This window comes from Pongo abelii, chromosome 14 (genome assembly GCF_028885655.2).
Source record: "Pongo abelii isolate AG06213 chromosome 14, NHGRI_mPonAbe1-v2.0_pri, whole genome shotgun sequence".
Classification (NCBI taxonomy): domain Eukaryota; kingdom Metazoa; phylum Chordata; class Mammalia; order Primates; family Hominidae; genus Pongo; species Pongo abelii.
The window spans coordinates 105460169-105480262 of record NC_071999.2 but is presented as its reverse complement, the minus strand read 5'-3'; the positions used below and the strand labels follow the sequence as shown (position 1 = coordinate 105480262).

Genomic DNA, 20094 nt, shown 5'->3' with positions numbered 1-20094 from the left:
TATAGTTGCTGCTTGCTAAATATGATCAGAGTAAAATGCAAACTTACAAAATTAAGCATCTTAGGATTCTTTACAATATTACATACTTGCTGAAATGAGTACCTCAGTATGAGTAGCATGACCTTTCCAAGTAGTCAACTGGTCTGCCAGTTCAAATCTGTTTTATCCCCAAAACTACCCCAATACAGTATTCTCTGTTGGCAATGACACCAATTTTTATAATGGTAGATAAAGAAAATGTTAATTCTGAGTTGTACTTTAAAAATTTTTTTCAGAAAGGGGGTCTCACTCTGTTACACTTTAAATTTTTATTGGACTTTATATCCTGAAAATATTTTATTTAAAGTTCTTGTCTTACTCATTTTCAACTTTTACTCTATAAGAAAATTATCTGAATGGTTGATTCAACACCATTTACTAGTATATTCAGATTTCCATTACATTTATTTCACAAAGAGCCACCTGACTTTAAAGCCATTGTCAAAAATAGGCACTGGTCTTTGTAACATCTTATGCGGACAGGTGAGACAACATGGATGAAAGCCCAAATCTTAGTGCCTTTTCCTTCACTCCACCTCTAAACTTTCCCAAGTGAAGAAAAAGAAAGGGCAAAACAACAAACTGTATGTAAGCTGGCACTTAGGTAGTCATCTGAGTTGGATCTCTAAAGAGGAACCATCGTGAAGACTACTAAAGGAAAACCAAAAAGAAAGCTTCCTCCATTTCAGAGCTTCTCTGTGGTGCCCTGGTTCTGTGACTACACTGGAGTAGAGACGCCTTCTGCGATGTATGAGCCAACACACTGTCTTAGGGTAGGCAAGAGTCCTCTCTGGACTAAGGGAGTCAATTCTTAGGATCCTGCAAACAAGAGAGTAAATACCTATGGCATTTGACAACAGAATAACATTCTTTTATCTGTTCAGTTTTCTGCCTCCTCCCTCCACTATACCACAAATCTATATAAATGATTTTATCCAGTCATCAGCAACTACACTGCCAAAAAGGTAAACTCTAATCCTATCTCCAATTAATGTTTTCTTAAAAGTCTGTACTCCAATCAAACTCAGCTACTCACTCCCCTTAAAGGCTGCCCATTCTACTCACCAAGCCACTGTTCATACACGGCTGTGGGCATCCTCTCACTGTCTTGTTATTAGTTAGCTTTACATTTATTTCTGGGGCATTCCCCTAACCAGGAGGTCAACTTGGAGAACAGGACAGGGCTGTATAATTGTTATATTCTGTTACAGAACATGACTTTATTATATAACATACTGTTTGAAAATCACAACCCTATAAGTATTTTCTCCATGAAATCGGGTGATATATTATTAACAATTTTAAATAATAATTGGGAGCTAGAAAAACTAATCTGGGAAAATGGATCGTTATTATGGCAGTTGACCACATCAAAAAAAAAAACCCTCAAAGCTATTTAGTTTGGATCAGTGTAAACAAATGCATTGACTATTCAGCGAGAGGACAGTATATATATATATAGAATAGTGTCAGATGTTAGAAATGGCATAATGTATACGTGAAGAGCTCAATAATTTATAAAACAGTCCATACATTATATAACATCTTCCTTTCTACAATCCTGTGAAACAGGTTGAGCAAACAGTGTCACCCATACTTTATAAAGAAACCTAACTTCAGAATAGGCACCCTGATAAATTAAAGGCAGCATTAGGAATATAACCCCAGCTGGGCGCGGTGGCTCACACCTGTAATCCCAGCACTTTGGGAGGCCGAGGCGGGTGGATCACGAGGTCAGGAGATTGAGACCATCCTGGCTAACATGGTGAAATCCCGTCTCTACTAAAAATACAAAAAAAAAAAATTAGCTGGGCATGGTGGTGGGCGCCTGTAGTCCCAGCTATGCAGGAGGCTGAGGCAGGAGAATGGCGTGAACCTGGGAGGCAGAGCTTGCAGTGAGCAGAGATCGCACCACTGCACTCCAGCCTGGGTGACAGTGCAAGACTCTGTCTCAAAAAAAAAAAGAAAAGAGAAAAAAAAGGAATGTAACCCCAATTCCGTATCCTAGCCATAAAGAAGACAACTCAATCATGTGGCCCCTGAAAAGGTGTTAGAAGCCTCGACTGCTTTATTACATGCTAGCAGACTGCATAATCCTTAAATAGGACAAATAACCCAACAATAGATACAGATTATAAACTTGGCTAAGCTGTGGGCTCGGTGAGGGCAAGTGCCTCTTCTCTTATATATACAGCATTGCCATAGAACCTAGCACATTGAAGGTCCTCAAATATCTATTTAATTGATAACGTATGTTTTGTACTATTACTAACAAAATTCTAAAGCCCTACTGAAATATCTGTGAAGTTCTTAATTCTCAATGAAAAGAAATAACCCAAATATTCAATTACATATGCTAGAGCACGTGTGTAACTGAAGGCAGTTACACAACATAGAGCGTATGCCCTTGAAGATCCTGTAATTTAAATTAGACACATTAAAGGAGAGTGCTAATTAGCCAACAAGGCAATTTAAAACTAAATACAGAAATAATTTTATATTTCAAGAGGCAAGAGCAGACAGTGGCTCCTACCAATGAGTACAAGGTGGCCTGAGATTTTAGAAGGGGAAGCACTGATCTTAAATTAGCCCTTAAAATGGTCTATTTTGGTTACTCTTCAGCCCATTGTAATTTCTTACTCTCTTCATAGCTAAAAATTATTTGCTCACTGACTATCTGGGTGAAGAATGAGAAAATGAAAAGCATGTGGATTACAAGTGACCTGGTGACAAGGCCATTATTTTGAACCCAGGGAGGACTACATGAGTACTCATAAGAACTGCTGCCAATGGAAGGTTTTCATTAAACTCAGAAAAGCAGGTTGCTTAAAAGACAGCCCCCAAACTTCTACTCGATTAAGACCTTGCTGATCACTGGCTACATGCCACTTTCCAAGTCCTCTGCAGGCATCATCTTATTTAATCCTCACTACCTTAAGACATGGTATGACTATCATCCCCATCTTGCTGATGAGGAAACTACAGCAACAAGGTCACATGGTGTGGCAGAGCCAGTTTAATCCCACACTCTCTGACCCCAGAACCCGTGGCCTGACTTGGAGCATTCATGCCACCACTTACTGAAACTTGGTTAATAAGAGGTTCCACCCTGTAGCCCGAGCTCCATTCCTCCCTGTCCTATTTCCTCCAGGGCCTTGGACATCTCCCCATCACCACATCTGAATTCAGTTCACCTTTCCCCTCAAGCCCCTGAATTTCTCTGCAAACTCGACCTGCATTCTCTGTCACCCACACCTGATACTTTTCTCTCATCCATGGGATTCAGGTGGTGAACAAATCCCTACCTGGGTGCTCTCCTCTTAAACGCACTCTTGCCTATCTTTTCTTTTTTTTTTTTTTTTTGGTGAGATGGTGTCTTGCTGTCACCCAGGCTGGAGTGCAGTGGCGCAATCTTGGCTCACTGCAACCTCCACCTCCTGGGTTCAAATGATTCACCTGCCTCAGCCTCCTGAGCAGCTGGGATTACAGGTGCCCACCACTGTACCCAGCTAATTTTTGTATTTTTAGTGGAGATGAGTTTCACCATGTTGGCCAGGCTGGTCTCGAACTCCTGACCTCAAGTGATCCACCTGCCTCGGCCTCCCAAAGTGCTGGGATTACAAGCGTAAACCACCGCGCCCAGCCTTGCCTATCTTCTTTGCCCACTACCATCATCCTAGTCCAGACACTGGCCTTGGCACACTTAATTACAACCTCTTTCCCCCAGGCCTCTTGATGAGAGTCAGAAACTTTACCCTTTCTTTAGGATGCTGTACCAGAAGCCAGCAGATTAAATGATGACTAATAACAATAATAAATACTTGCTAACAATTATATAGCACAGTGCTTTAAGCACTTTACATATATAAAGTGCTCATTCAAATCTCACAAGAATGCTGTGAGCCTTGTTCTATTTATCAGTTGCACTTTCCAGATGATGAAACTATGCTCCAGAGAGGCTGAGTAACTTGCCCACGGTCACACAGTCAGCGAGTGGGGGGCCAGGCTCTACAGTCTGGGGTCTGGCTCCACGGTCTGCACTCTTCATCATCGTATTTTCTCTCTTAAACAAATAAACATATATGTTCCAGGTCCTCAGAAAGCCTTAAAAGAGACACACACTGCTCACCAAATATCCTCAAGTTCCTTGGGAGTGGGGAGGAAGAGCATGCGACTACCTCTGACCAATGGGTTGGGGGCAAAAGAGGCGTGTGTCACTTCCAGCCTGAGGTGTGAGGGAGTGGCATTCTCCTCTGCCACAGTGTTCGGCAATGTTCTAGATGGTGGCACCTTTGTCAGCCTGGGTCCCTGAATGAGTAAGTGAGAACTCCCACCCCACGCCCCACCCAACTGCATTAGACAAGTGTGCAAACAAGAAACACACTATGGATTAAGCCACTGTGATTTCAGGGTTATTTCGTGGCTGCAACATAAGCTAACCTGTTCTGATTAATACAGTGTTTAACCTACTTGGAATAAAAAAAAAAAAGACCAATACACAGAGTGTAAGAAAAGAAAAATGCAGACACTATCCAGTTCTCTTGGCAAACAATCTTCCTTAATCCCACTTTCACTGTGTCATTTCATGCTCAGGGATTGAGAATAGTTCCCCATGATACCACATCAAGTCCAAGCTCCTCTCCCACACTTTCAACTCCCTCCAACCTAATTTCTCTCCATTGCCCAATATGGGCCTTTCAAGTTTGTCTGGTTGGTTTCGTCTGTCCTGTGGATAAAATGTTTCGTTCTCTCTAGTGGGATTCTCCTGCTTCCTCCCCTTCTTGTTTACACTTACATCCAAATCACACCGCCTCCCTTAATCCTTTTTTGACTACTCAAAGCCATCCATCTTCCTTTCCTCAACTTATCTGGCTTTTACAGTATACGCCACATAGTTTTAATTTAGATCTTACAACAAAGGAAGAAAAAAGACACTGGCCTGGAGATGGGTGGCCTGGTTCTGTCAGACTCCAACCCAGCTCCATCCCACTTTGTCCAGTCTTTGAGCCTTTCTAGACTTCAATTGTCTTGTCAGTGAAGTAAGTGTTAGATAATAGGCAAGCTCTTTGCCAGCCATCATACAGTCTATGGCCTATTATTTCATGTGCAATATTCTTGTATCCCTCAAATGAAACATAAACTCCATTGGGGAAGAGACACTAGCTTTTCCTTCTTTCTACTCTGGATAGCACTGGGCATGACACCCTGAACATAGACAGTGCTCCAAAAAATATATGTTGACTATAGGTCATCAAATATTAGCCGAGGAGACTATATGATTTGTAGTTTTAAAGTATGGTAAGAGGTTGATATTATTGCATGTCATAATTTGTTAGGCAGCAACAGATAACTAATACTTGTTTGGTACTAAAATGCTAATCATGGAAAATATATTAAATTAGAAACTAGAATGACATTTAAATCAGGATTTATTTTCCAAAATGAAACTTTTCTGTTGAGAGTATAAGAGGAGCACCACTAGCTTTTCCATTTCCTTCCACATGTAAAAAAGCAGCATATGACTGCTATGCTACTTTATCTCTGATAATGCATATCCAAATGGAGAGAAATCCTGGCAATACTGTAGTTGTTAGAAAGAAGAAGCTGTTTAAAAGGGCAACACAATAAATTATTTCCCTTTTGTTTCAAGAGTTCACCTTCCTCAAAAATTTTAAAGCTGTTCTCAAAGCTGTTCTCTATCTGCATGCTAACTGTGTTGCTTCTCATAGTTAGTAATGCTCTTAGACATCCTGTCCACTCAACTGAAAACCACTCCAGAGCAGGGGCCACATTACTTTCTGCCCCACATGGCACCTACCACAATTGATCCAAAACAAGAACTCAAGTGCTTTTCTGATTGGCTTTTATCCATTTTCTCAGAGTGTTAAAACATTTATTTCTGGTTTCTGTACAAGAATGACTTTTCCCAGGCAGATTTTGAGAAGAAAAAAGTGTGTCAGAATGAAACTACATGGAGGCTACAAAAGGTTTGAGACCTAATCTGAAAAAAGTAACATTTTGATACGTTCTTATTGCTTGAGGGCAGCAGTTCCACAATTTTCCCATCAAGTCCTGGCATGAAATATAAAATGTTTTGGCAGGGGCTACATAGTAAAAATGTATAAGGTTACTGCCTATATTAGCCTATAAAAATAAATGCAAACAGTATGTTTTAGCATATCATGTATTATATGTTCAAGAGAGTAATGAAAGTATATACAAGTGCCATTTCAAGTATTATTGCCTATTATTTTCCCCAGTAAGGGAGCAAGGGCAAGGAGAAGGTCCTAAAGTTGAACATCATTGGTTTGTTAAAAGAACAGCAGTTAAGGCTGCACATGGTAGCTCATGCCTATAATCCCAGCACTTTGGGAGGCTGAGACAGGAGGCTCACTTGAGCCCAGGAATTGGAGATCAGCCTGGGCAACATGGCGAAACCTCGTCTCTACCAAAAAAAAAAAAAAGAAAAAAGAAAGATATTTTTCCTTACTCTTGTTACATCATGGGGTGCAGGCAGAAGTTCAGGGATGGGATCAGAAAGAACTGAGGCTGGTGTGGGAGAATCACCTGAGCTCAGGAAGTCAAGGCTACAGTTAGTCATGATCGTGCCACTGCACTTCAGCCTGGGTGAGAGTGAGACCCTGTCTCAAAATTAAAAAAAAAAAAAAAAAAAAGAACAGCAGTTAAGAAGAAGACATTATCAAAACAGACCCACAGGCCTGATACGCATGTGACAAGAGATCAAGGCAATCCTGGTTCTCAGTCCCAACAATCTCCTATGGGCTCTACCTGAAACCTGGTACCTGCCTGTGCCTGCACCTGACACTTAGGCGTCTGGGGAGGCCCGTAGAGATACTGGCAAATCTGAGGCAAGGGCAGGGTTGAGGGACACTGTAGGCCACCACCATGCAGATTTTAGGAACCACATGGTAAAATGAAAAATGGAAACCAGTGTCCCATTAGGGATCTAACTGTCAAATTATTTGAAGTTTGTGTGTTTGAAAAAATGATTAAAAGGTAATGGGTACATGGTAGTCATTATACCATTCTCTCTGTATTTATATATATTTGAAAATTTCTGTAATAAATTTCTAAAAATGGTAAGTATGTTCTCTAACACATGCCCTTACTCTTGTTACATCAGGGGTAGAGGCAGAAATTCAGGGACGGATTCAGAAATAACTGAGAGAGACACAGTTACCAGTCTCCATCTCCAATCAGTTAAGCACAGCAATCCAAATCATAGGAGAATGGACGCACACTGGCCACATTCTAAGATTACATGTGAGGAGAGTCTCAGCAGACCTTCAAGGAGTCCTAAGAATAATGTGGCAACAGCAAACTAAATTCCGCATGTTTGTATGTATAAGTGGGAGCTAAACATTGAATACACATGGACACAAAGACAGGAACAACAGAACAGACACCGGGGACTGCTTGCTGGGGGAGTGTGGGGTGATGGAGGTTGAAAAGCTACATATGGGGTACTATGGTCACTACCTGGGTGATGGGCTCATTTGTACCCCAAGCCTGAGTGACACACAATTTACCCATGTAATAAACCTGCATATGTACCCCCCCGAACCTAAAAGTGGAAAAAAAATTAAAAATAAATAAATATTTAAAAAAAGAAGTCCTAATAAGAGATGGCTGGTGGTAACAAAGTCACCAGCAAAGAACAGGTTATACCAGAAAGCCACATGAAAAGATCAGCAAGGCTTCATAAACACACACACAATGCTCTTTGAGGAACTTGATCTCCTAACACAAAGGACCACAAGGAAGAACTATGTCCCAGTTCAAATCTAAATGTTTCAGATCCAGGTATGTTGCTTTGTATATATACATTTGAAGTCAAATATAAATGTTACATTCTTTTGATTAGCAGTTCTGTCAGCCAAGGTTCAGTTATAGATAACAGAAATCTCGTCAGCTATTTTGGGCAGCAGATTTAGTACACAGAATTTGGTGCTTATACAATTGCTGAAAAGGCTAGAAGGCCAGATCCAGTGCCTCCAGGAATAGACTCCTGGAACACATAAGGACTGGTCTACCAGGAGAACTGTTTCCTCTGACACACTGAGGTGGATGGGAAATCACAAAAGTTAATTACATCAACTGTGAGCTCCAAGGTCAAACCACTTCGGCAGAGTCTAGGGATCAGGGAGTTTCAGGGAGTTGAACTGTGAACTCTGGCACCCCGTTGGATGTGTAGAACTGAACCAGGAAAATGGCTATCTCATATGCCTTGGCTCATACTGAATTCAAGAGCCACACGTTTTTCTGAATAATGGAACCTAAATCATATCCAGAACTCCAGGCAAGGGAGTTTAAGAAATAGAGCATTCAGCTTTCCAACCTCTGCTTTATGGGAAGTACAATAGGAGAACCCTGGAACAGATAACGAGCCAGCTGGCCGGGCATGGTGGCTCATGCCTATAATCCCAACACTTTGGGAGGCCAAGGCAGGAGGACCACTTGAGGCCAGGAGTTTGAGACCAGCCTGGGCAACATAACGAAACGTTGTCTCTACAAAAAATTAAAAATTAGCTGGGCGTGGTGGCACATGCCTGTAGTCCTAGCTACTCAGGAGGCTAAGGCAGGAGGATCCCTTGCGCCCAGAAGTTTGAGGTTACAGTGAACTACAATCGCACCACTGCACTCCAGCCTGGGTGACAGAGCAAGACAATTGTCTCTTAAAAAAAAAAAAAAGACAAAAGGTAATAATAAATAAGATAATGAGTCAGTTAATCTAGTATACTCATCATACCATTCTAATAAAGTACAAAAATACTCTACCAAAGGGAGGAAGAGGAGGAGAAGGAGGAGGAGGAGCAGGGAGGAGCAGCAGCAGCAGCAGCTACTTAAGATACACCACAATCGAATGCAAAAGCAAATGTAAAAGGGCATTTCCAAGCTAATAGGATAAATGTGGAAACAGTAGTTTCAGTAGTAAATAATATTACAGAATTATCAATAATTTTGTTAGGTAAGGTAACATTATGGTTATATAAGAAATGCCATTTTAGAGCTTTCTGAAATATGAAATATGATATTATGATGTCTGGAAATTGCTTCAAAATACTTTTAAAATGCCAGGGAATGGAACGAAGACAGCAAAAATGTTAATTACTGAATCTGGGTAATAGGGCTCATTTTATTCTCTCTGCTTGTGTCACCGAAATTTTTCATGAAAAAGTTATAAAATGTTATTCCAAGAGAAATATGAAAACTACACATTATTTTCATCTACTGCTTCACCTTCACAAACTTTAATTTTCCCACAGCCTTAGAATATGTATCGTTTTCTGTAAGTCCTGGCTTACAGTCTTCAAAAATGCCAAGGTCGCCCAAGACAGACTGAGTAACAGTCCGGATTAAACAGTAAGGGGATGTACCAATGAAATGCAACATGTAATACTGAACTGGACGATGGGCTAGAATTTTGTTTTTCCTTTTGCCATAAAGGACATTATTTGGACAATTGCCAGATGTGAATAAAGTAATACATACTCATGGTATTTTGGAGTCAAAGGGACATTATGTCTACAACTTGCTTTCAAATGATTCAGAAAAAATACTGTGTGTGTAGAGAGAAAATGGTAACAGCAAATGCGGAAAATGTTAATAATGGGGGCATCTGGTTTTAGGGTATATGGGAGTTCTTTGTTTTATCCTTGCAACTTTTCTATAAACCAGAACTATTTTAAAATTTTCAAAAAATATAAAACATAAGTGGCAGCATTTGGTAGCTACTGAAGAGAAACAGCAGTTTCTTCAGTCTATTAAATGAAAATAAAAGTAATAGCTAAATAACTGGAGTGTCATATAGTGCTTCTTCAGGCCCCATTCATGGGGGCACTTCCTCCAATTGGAACTTTTTTTTTTCTTTGCATTGTGTGTTTATTTGTACTTCTTATTTTAGCAGCAAAGTTTGAATACAATGTCTTTGGACATTTACATTGCTGCAGTTGAAATACACAGCCTCAGTTTGGCAAGTTTAAATGCTCAAGTTGCTTCCTGCTATAGTGACCATTAACTAGACCGTTTTACCTTAAAAAATAAAGTGGCATTGGCCAGGCGTGGTGGCTCACGCCTGTTATCCCAGCACTTTGGGAGGCCAAGGCGGACAGATCACGAGGTCAGGAGTTTGAGACCAGCCTGACCTACATGATGAAACACCGTCTCTATTAAAAATACAAAAATTAGCTGGGCATGGTGGCACACGCCTGTAATTTCAGCTACTCAGGAGGCTGAGGCAAGAGAATCGCTTGAACCCAGGAGGCAGAGGCTGCAGTGAGCCGAGATAGCACCACTGCACTCTAGCCTGGGTAAAAGAGCAAGACTCAGTCCCAAAAAAAAAGGTGGCATTATGGCCTTAAGGAAATGTCTGAGCCACAATTCAGACAGGCATGAGTTTCCATCCAGGCTTGCCACTTAAGTAGCCGTCACTTAGTGACTCAATCCTCAGACCCTCAGCTTTCTCATGTAGAACACAGCAATACCAACATCTACTCTTGCAAGTCTGCTTGTGGCTATTCATTTAAATCTGGCTATTCATTTAAATCAGGAACATATGTCAAACAAGGCTCTATGGTACAAAATTGTTCAATATAAATTTATTAAGATTTCTTAAGAGAAAGGGTAAATCCTGCTGTCCAAAAAAAATCTCCAAATGGAATGTATAATGTTAACATTACATAATGTTACTCCATATTTTTCCTTCATATTGTCACTGATATTAACAAACCTATCCTTGGTATTGTCATTTATTTATACAGCAAATAATTATCAAATGTCTCTATGAACCAGCTGCTATTCTACAGACTGGAATAACAGCTGAAAATCACACAGACGAAGTTGCTCTCTGAATCCTACATCCTAGAAGCCAATATTAAACATTAAGTAAGTAAACAAAATAATTTTAGGAGAGAGAATTGTAAAGTGTTGATTCTAGCTCTGGTGTACCCATGACTGATTATTTGCCTTCCCAAATATTCTCTGAGCTACTTTAATAAATTCCCTTTCTGCTGAATCAGCCAGAATTCATTCTATTACTTCAACTAACAATCCAGCCAAAACAGGGATGCCTATTCTCTTGTAACTCACAAAGCCTTTTTCCTTTAGTTCAGATAACAAAAGCACACTAGATTTCAAGCACATTAGATATTTCAGAACTCAACACATAACATATACCAAAAAATCCAACCCTAAGATAGGTATGAGATTATTTTTGTGTGTTGCATATTTTGCTATGGTTACCAAGACATGGTTAGCATTTTGAATTTTTTTTCTTAGAACAATACAATGATCTAAATCTAAAATCTTTCACAAGGTGCAACTTTCCAATGATAAACAAGAACAGGAAGTGAATCTTGAATACAACCAGACTTCAAGTTCCCTTCACTATTAAAGTATCTCCTTTTCTGTCTGTTACCTGAGTCTGACTTAACCAGCATTAAACTTCCATCATTCTAGCCTAACAGTTATTAATATCTTCCTTTTCGAACAAAACATATTTCCTATTAGACTGGAAATTTTGACACACTCAAATGTTTGAAGTCCCAAGAGGAAGACAGCTAAAATAAAGGAATTGAGCAGCAAAGCAACTCAGAAAAGCAGAAATGAAAACAGATGTTAAACCTCTTTAAAACAAATTTTTACTAATAGCCTCAACCAAAGCTATTTCAGTCAACTACTAGAAATATTCTACCTAGTCAAAAGTTCTCAACAAGCTTCCTAGGTCATGAGCTCCTCCAGGGTGTGGGCTAACTCTTTCCAGGGTTCTGTCTACCGCCCAGCATCATGCACGTCATGACTCTCCATCATGGGTGACTTTGCCCCCCATGTGTCATTTGGCATTATCTGGGGACATTTTTAGTAGTCATGACAGGGGTAAGACTGGGGGAAGGAGGTTTTGCTACCAGCATATACTGGGTGGAGGCCAGTGATGCTGCCAGCCACCCTGCAGTGCACGGGACTGCCCCCACCGCAAAGGGTTATGCAACTAAAATGTCAAAAGTGCTGAGGGTGAGGAAACTCTAGCTTAGGTCAATGATGCCACTGCCCTTCATGTTCAAATACAAAATCACTGATCATGTGGCTTCATGTAGCCTTCTGGCAACAGCTTACATGCCCTTTTAAACTGAATACATTAGGTCTGCTCCCTGATAAGACACTCTGGCCATTGAGACTGCAGTTTGAAATTCCTGCAGTGTTAAAAGCCTGAGTCTCCTTTCACAATTAGCCAGCAATCCATAAGGTAAGTACCACTGCATGCCACTTTGATTCAGAAGGCACAGATCTTCAAACATTACTAAAATTTTGTTAAAATGATTGGCAATCTCAGTTCCTAATCAGTCCTCAGGCAATGTCAAGACAAAAGTGAGACAAGAAAAGCCTCTTCCTCTTGTTATGTATCTTCTAACATCATGATTTTTCTTTTATCAATTTATAGAAAATAGCACTGAAGGTTTCTGAGCCTGTTTCCTCAAAGGAGATGCGAGTTCTCACCTTCCAGGGCTGTTCTGAGGAGAGAAAGTGGCACACCTGCAGAGTGTCTGGGACGAGCCTGGCGTGTGCTCGCTGACTACCAAGGTGAGGTAGTACCAAGTACAATGCCGGACACATGGTATCCAACACCCAAATACTGAACTGAGCCCAAAGTGTGAGAACTTTTTGGTTGAGAAAGGAGATATCTTGTGAATATAAGAATGAATGGATTATATGCTTCTCTCTTAGGTAAGATGCTGGAAATGATTTTGTAAGTCCACATTTCAATCCTTAAAAAAAAAAAAAAAAAATCACTGAACCCAAATGTGAAATTCAACTTTTATACATTTTTGTTGTTGCTGTTGTTTTTTCTGTTTTGTTTTGTTTTGTTTTGTTTGAGATGGAGTCTCGCTCTGTCACCCAGGCTGGAGTACAATGGTGTGATCTCATCTCACTGCAACCTCCTCTGCCTCCTGGGTTCAAGCTATTCTCCTGCCTCAGCCTCCCAAGTAGCTGGGATTACAGGTGCCCGCCAACACACCTGGCTTATTTTTGTATTTTTAGCAGAGATGGAGTTTCACTATGTTGGCCATGCTGGTCTCAAACTCCTGACCTCAAGTGATCTGCCTGCCTCGGCCTCCCAAAGTGGTGGGATTACAGGTAAAGCCACCACGCCCAGCCTATATTTTTCTCTTAAGTAACAGATTTGAGGTAGCTTACAGAGTGAGAGAGAGAGAGAGAGAGAAAGAAGGAAGGAAGGAGGGAGGGAAGGAAGGAAGGAGCGAGGGAAGGAAGAAAGGAAAAAGGACATTAGCAGAGACACAATAATTTAGTGCAAAAAAATAACTGAAGCAACTAGCATGTGGCAGACCGATTCCAGTCAGCCTTCTTTGTCTCTTTGGTATTAAAGAACACTCTTCACTACTCCATGCTGAGGGAGCTGTAAGAGGGAGTAAGATCCTGCTCTTTCAAAAGCATCCAGTTGAGAGAGTGGTCAATTAGGTAAATAATTACAATCTCAAGTAATGAATGTTTCACGTAACTTACAAGCACAAAGTTAACTGGGAGCAAGAAGGAAGGAGAGGTTAATTCCAACTCTGGCTGGAGCAGGGTTTCCTGGAGCAGAGCTATCCGAGGGGACGCTTGAAGTTCTCCTTGTTGTCTTGGTAGAAGTTTGTCAAGCAAAGGGGAGAAGGGATGTTGTAACCATAATTGTCATAATAAATGAATCCAGAGAAATCTGTAATGATGTACGCGTGACAGGCAGTAGTGAGTAATGCAATTTAGCTGACATGCAGAGTACAAGGAAGGAATGACAGAAAATGAGGCTGGGAAGATTGGCTGGAGCTCTGAGGTGTGTCACAAGCAAGTTAAACTTTATAAAACAGCAGGAGGAAGCCATAGGAGATTTCTCAAGGTGTAAAGGAATAAGACCAGATCTCCTTTGTAGATAAAATTAGGGGAATGGGGCAGTGCAGATGCTGGCATTGAGATGGTGACAGGGAGAACAGTTAGGAGGCTACAGCCATAGTCCAAACAAAAGGAGATGAAATCAAAAGATCAAACACTTTTCATTAATCTATTTGCTCTATCAATCCATCCATTTCACAGTTGTGTCCACTATGTGGGAGCCACTATGCTAACCAAGTGCTATCAACTGAATGTTTCTGTCCTTTCCAAATTCACATGTTAAAATCCTAACCCCCAGTGTGATGCTCTTAGGAGGTGGGGCTTTTGAGAGGTGATTAGGTCATGAGGGTAGAGTCTTCGCAAATAGGATTAGTGCCCTTATAAAAGGGAACCCATTGAACTCTCTGCTTTCTGCCACGTGAGGATACCACGAAAAGACAGCCCCAAACACCAAATCTGCCAGTGCCTTGATCCTGGACTTCTCAGCCTCCAGAACTGTGAGAAATAAATTTCGGTTGCTTATAAGTCACACAGTCTAGGGCATTTTGTTAGAGCAGCCTGAAGAGACTAAGGCAGTTAGGCATCATTAGTTAGACAAACTAACACAGTCTCCTCCTGGCACAAAGCCTGTATTCTAGTGGAGGTGGCAGATATCAAATCATTTGTTACATCTTATTTACTATCTATAGTGATGAGTGCTATAAGAAAGAAAAATGTTCTAAGAAAGCATATCACAAGAGACTGTGACCTAGTCTGAGGATGGGGTAGTCAAAGACAGCTTCTGCAAGAAATTACCTTTAAGCTTCTCCTGAAACCCTTGAATGGTGGCAGTTTATTCTCTCACGTCCTTCATTCTAAATACAAATTTTGAACAACTTTTTATTAGTCAACTTTGCTCTGTGCAATCACATTCAAGCATTTAAGTATTTATTTACTAAAATCCCTGGTAGGGCTAACCAAACCAGTAGGTACTGTTGGGAGGGGAAGAGGAGTGCGGATCAGTGCAAAAGGCAGGGGAGATAAAGGGGTAAGAAAAGGGGGAAAAGGAGAAAAGAGGTGGCAAGCCGAGAGGGAGGTGGGAAAAGGAAGGAGAAAGAGAACAACTTAAAATCCAAAGGCTTTGGCTACACAACAGCAGACTAAAGTCTACTTTTCTCAGTATAAATATTGAGTAACTCATGAAGCAAAGTCAACATTCACACACATTTGTTATAATCAATACTCGGAAATATAATTCTCTGAAAACTGATGAACATGAGGAACCATAAGCCTGTCAGTTTCTGTTGCTTTACCTTGACTTGGAGGCACAGTGGTTTTAGATTCAAATGATGTAGGTTAAAATTTCAACTGAGTTATATGTTCCTGGACAGATTTCTTAGTCTCTCTAAAAATGTTTTCGTACCAGTAAAACAGATACAACCCTATCAACAAAGTTTATTTTTTAAATAGGAATTAAAGGAGAGAAGATATCTAAAATATCTATCCACTCAACTTATCTATTATTCCAAACACGTTAATGTGATCGCTTCAAATTTGGAGATCCAGGTAGTCCTATTTTTAGGTTGAGAAATACCACTTTTTTTCACTTTTAAAGACACTGATCATTTTTCAAACTATGATGATTATTTATATGTTGGCTATTTAGCCCAAATTCAAAGCAGAGACACAATAATTTAGAAAGCTAACTGTCACTTATTGCTAACTTTGCCCACAATACCCACTTCCCTTAAAAATATTCTAACGGTTGCAATTCGAGATGACCACAGATTATTGTAGGTGTGCTGCTACTCTCTGACTAGCCGTCACCTCCAGACAGGCAATCCCTTCACGCACCCGAGAAAGTGAATACCACTGCCTGGTACCAACTCTATTACCACATGTATTAATAATGTGGTAACAGTTAATTAATAGTAGCATAGCCCAAATGAAAGCCACATGCAGGGCTACAAATTTAAGAAAAATATTACATAAAATACCTGTAATGGATTCTTTTAAATAGGTCTAAATAACCAAATTAATCCACAGAATAATGTTGGTGGCACCATCACAGCTATTTCTTAGCTTCCCAAATTATCTGTACCTAGTCCTGGAAAGCTTTATCCTGTGCAATGCAAGAGGCAGAACTGGAAAACATGGAGAAGGTAAGACCTGTGCCCTACATTAATCTGCTCATCGAGAACAGCAGGAAAGGCCCTTCTATGGGGAGACCATGAGGAAATTTATCCTGCAGAAACTGGGTATCTGCAGAAATTAGAAGAACGTTATGTTCCTATAGATGGATCCTGAGACTAAGCAAGTTCCCTCTTGCTCATTTACCACTACCCCCTTCCGGATTAGAGGCTTGATGAGGCTTGCGGGTGGTGACAGAGGGGATGGGGCAAAAGTGCCTGAAATACTCAGAGCCCCAGTAAGTAGGCCCAGAGAGTGAGACAATAGAGCACAGTGATTACAAGGCCTATTTTATTTCGAGTAAGAGAGTGATGCTTGAGGATGATACAATGTAAAATGGCCTTAATAAAATGTCTGAATGATTGTAGAGGTAACAATGGAGAAAAAAATGATTTCATGACTGCACGTATTCTTAAAACACACACCTTTTTAAAAACCAATATTGCCTTTTATTTTATTTTATGTATTTATTTTTTGAGACGGAGTTTCACTCTTGTTGCCCAGGCTGGAGTGCAATGGTGCGATCTCAGCTCACTGCAACCTTCGCCTCCCAGGTTCAAGCGATTCTCCTGCCTCAGCCTTCCTAGTAGCTGGGATTACAGGCATGTGCCACCATGCCCGGCGAATTTTGTATTTTTAGTAGAGACGGGGTTTCACCATGTTGGTTAGGCTGGTCTCGAACTCCTGACCTCAGGTGATCCGCCTGCCTCGGCCTCCCAAAGTGCTGGGATTACAGGCATGAGCCACCGTGCCTGGCCTTAATATTGCCTTTTAAAGATGGTAGTTTGAACATACATATTTATCTCCTCTGTTCTTTCCTAAAATCTCGTAAGAGTGACATTAAAAGAATTTTTTTTAAAGGTATAGGCCCACAAAGATAAAGAAGAGTAGATGATCTTAAAAATTTTTCTAAGTTAGAAAACAGCAACACTATACAGGGTAGCTATCTTGGCAAACCTGAGAAAACCAAATACTAAGCCAGCAGTAGTGAAATCTGAGAGGCAACCTGATTAACATTTGACTTCCCAAAGGTTGCAGGGCCAGGGTTTTCCAGAAGTGCTAAGAGGAAGGCAGAGCATGCACAGCCACCCCCTGAACACCCCCTGAATACCACCTGCTGGCTGGCTGTGGTATTCTACAAAAATGTATTTGGTGTTTGGCTCCCAAAAAATCTTTGGAATCACCTAAGTGACAGAAGTGCCTTTTCTTCTTCATAATGAGCCCCTTTCAACCACATCTGAATTTACCCTAATGGGTTATTTAGGGTAGAGCCCCTGGATAGCCTCAGATGGAGCTGGCTGACCAGCAGGAAGACCAAGTGACTAGAGGGGTGGAACTTTCAGCACCACCCACCAGCCTCCAGGAAGCGGGGTGGTGGGAGATGGAGCCCTATAAAAACTCTTCTGCAGTGAGATTCAGACAGCTTCTGGGTTGGTGAATACATGGAAGTGCTGAGAGGGTGGGGTGCCCAGAGAAGGCATGAGAGCTCCGTGCACTCTCACCCACCCTCGCACCTTGCCCTTCCAATTGGCTGTTCCTGAGTTGTATCCTTTATAATAAACCAATAAACGTAAGTAAAGTACGTTCCTGGGTTCTGTGAGATGTTCCTGCAAATGTATCAGACCTGGTGGGGGTACAGACCTTGTGGGAACCCCCAATTTACAGCGGGTCAGTCAGAAGAACAGGTGTCCTGCAACATGTGACTGGCATCTGAAGTGGAGACAGTCTTCTGAGACTGAGCTCTTTGACTTGTAGGATCTGACACTAACTCCAGGTAGAAAGTGTCAGAAGTGAATTGAACTGCTGGACACTCAGAAGAACTGGAGTACTATTTGTTAGTGTTGGAAAACACCCCTCACTGCCTCTCCCCATCTTGGCAGATGGCTGGAGGTTTATTATTTAGAAGCGGAAAAACAGAAGGTCTTGAGACTGGAGGGACTCACAGACACCACTGACGGTACAAATACAATACTAAAAATCAAAATTTATCCACTCAAATCAAGGTTTATTAGTAAATGTTAAGACTCCCAGGCTTACATCCTACAGGTATTAAGAGTGGAGAGTATGATCTGGGGAATCTGACCAACCCATTGGGGGTGAGCAGGGAAGAAACAAATGCATAGATGCTAACACTGGCATTCCCAAACATCCACACCAGGGGACCTTAAGACAGAGCCCATGGTCATCGAGGACCTCATCCCGAGACTCCAATCTGCTTTTAAAAAGCTGGATCTTAAATCCAAACAGACAACCAAAGGCTTAGAGATATGTAAGGAAAACTCCTGACATCAAAAGCAGAAAACAAAGAGGTAAAAAGGAACTCAGAAGAAACATAAACTGTGTAGAGAAATAAAACCTGGGGGGTGGGCAGAAGAGGCAGGTGGTGAAGAAACTATCCTCAATATGAGAGGGATAAAAAATATTGCATCCACGAAAGGAAAAATGAATATTCAAAAAATAAAGAGCTAATAAAAATTTAAAATAGGTTATAAATATTTTTAAGAAAACCAAAACAACAAACCAATAAATGAAAACCTACTCAATCTCATTTGTCATCAAGGAAATGTGAACTGAAATCACAAAAATATATCACCACACATCTGCTAGAATGACTAAAATTAAAAGGACTGCAACATTCTTGGACCACTCACCTGGGGGAAGCTGTAATAGCTGCCACGTCAGGAGGCAGCTCCGTGGTGAGGAGCTGAGGCTTCCTGACAACAGCACTGTGAGTCTTCCAATCCCAGTAAAGCCTGAAGATGACTCTGTGGTCCCTGACATCCTGAGTACAACCACATGGGAGACTCTAGGCCAGAATCACTCAGCTAAACTGCTCTTAAATTCCTGACCCACAGGAAAACTAGCAGTATCTTCCAAATCTAAACATATGTATACACTATGATTCTGCTTTCCACTCCTAGGTACATACCCAGCAGAAATGCATACATATATGCAACAAAAGACATGTTCAAAGACATTCGAGCTGCGTGCAGTGGCTCACACCTACAATCCCAGCACTTTGGGAGGTGGAGGTGGGAGGACTGCTTGAGCACAGGAGTTTGAGACCAGCCGGGGCAACATGGAGAAACCTCATCTCTACAAAGAATACAAAAATTAGCTGGGAGTGGTGGTGCGCACCTGTAATCCCAGCTACTTGGGAGGCTGAGGTGGGAGGATCACCTGAGGCCAGGTAGTTGAGGCTGCAGTGAACCATGACTGCGTGCCACCACACTCCAGCCTGGGCAACAGTGAAACCCTGTCTCAAAAAAAAAGAAAAGAAAAGGAAAAAGGACATTCATAATAACCGTATTTGTAATATTCCCAAATTATAAACAATCCCACTGTCCATTAACATTAACAGTATTATGAGGCGAAGCATGTGCCTCATGCCTGTAATCCTAACACTTTGGGCGGCCAAGGCAGGAGGATCACTTGAGCTCATGAATTCAAGACCAGCCTGGGCAACATAGCAAGACCTTGTCTCTACTAAAAATAAAAAAAACTAGCCAGTCCTGGTGGAGTGCATCTGTAGTCTCAGCTACTGGGGAGGCTAAGGCAGGAGAATCACTTGAGCCCAGGAGGTTGAGGCTGCTGTGATCATGCCACTGCACTCCAGCCTGGGCAACAGAGCAAGACCCTATCTCAAGAAAAAAAAAAAAAAAAAGCAGTAGAATGGATAGATGGTGGTATTCACACACCAAAATACTATACCAATAATGGAAAAAAAATTAACTACAGCTACATACAGCAACACAGGTGAAACTAAACAGAATACTGAAAAAAATAAGCAAGATACAGAAGAGTCCACGTTTCTATTATATAAAGTTTAAAAACAGACAAAACTAGATAAGGGTGTTAAAAGTCAGTGTAGACTTCTGGGAGGAAGGAGTAACTGTAAGGCAGCAAAAGTGGACCTTTTAGGGAGCGGGTCACATTCTGTTCTTCAACTGGATGGTGCTTAGAAGGTGTCACTTTGTAAAAAGT

At 41.1% G+C, this 20094-nt stretch overlaps 1 protein-coding gene across 2 annotated transcripts in view; it reads right to left on the bottom strand.

Annotated features, from left to right (window-relative positions):
• The window catches only part of UBAC2 (UBA domain containing 2), a 185085-nt gene that overhangs the window by 92416 nt on the left and 72575 nt on the right, over positions 1 to 20094 (bottom strand). The gene's annotated exons all lie outside the window — the stretch shown is intronic.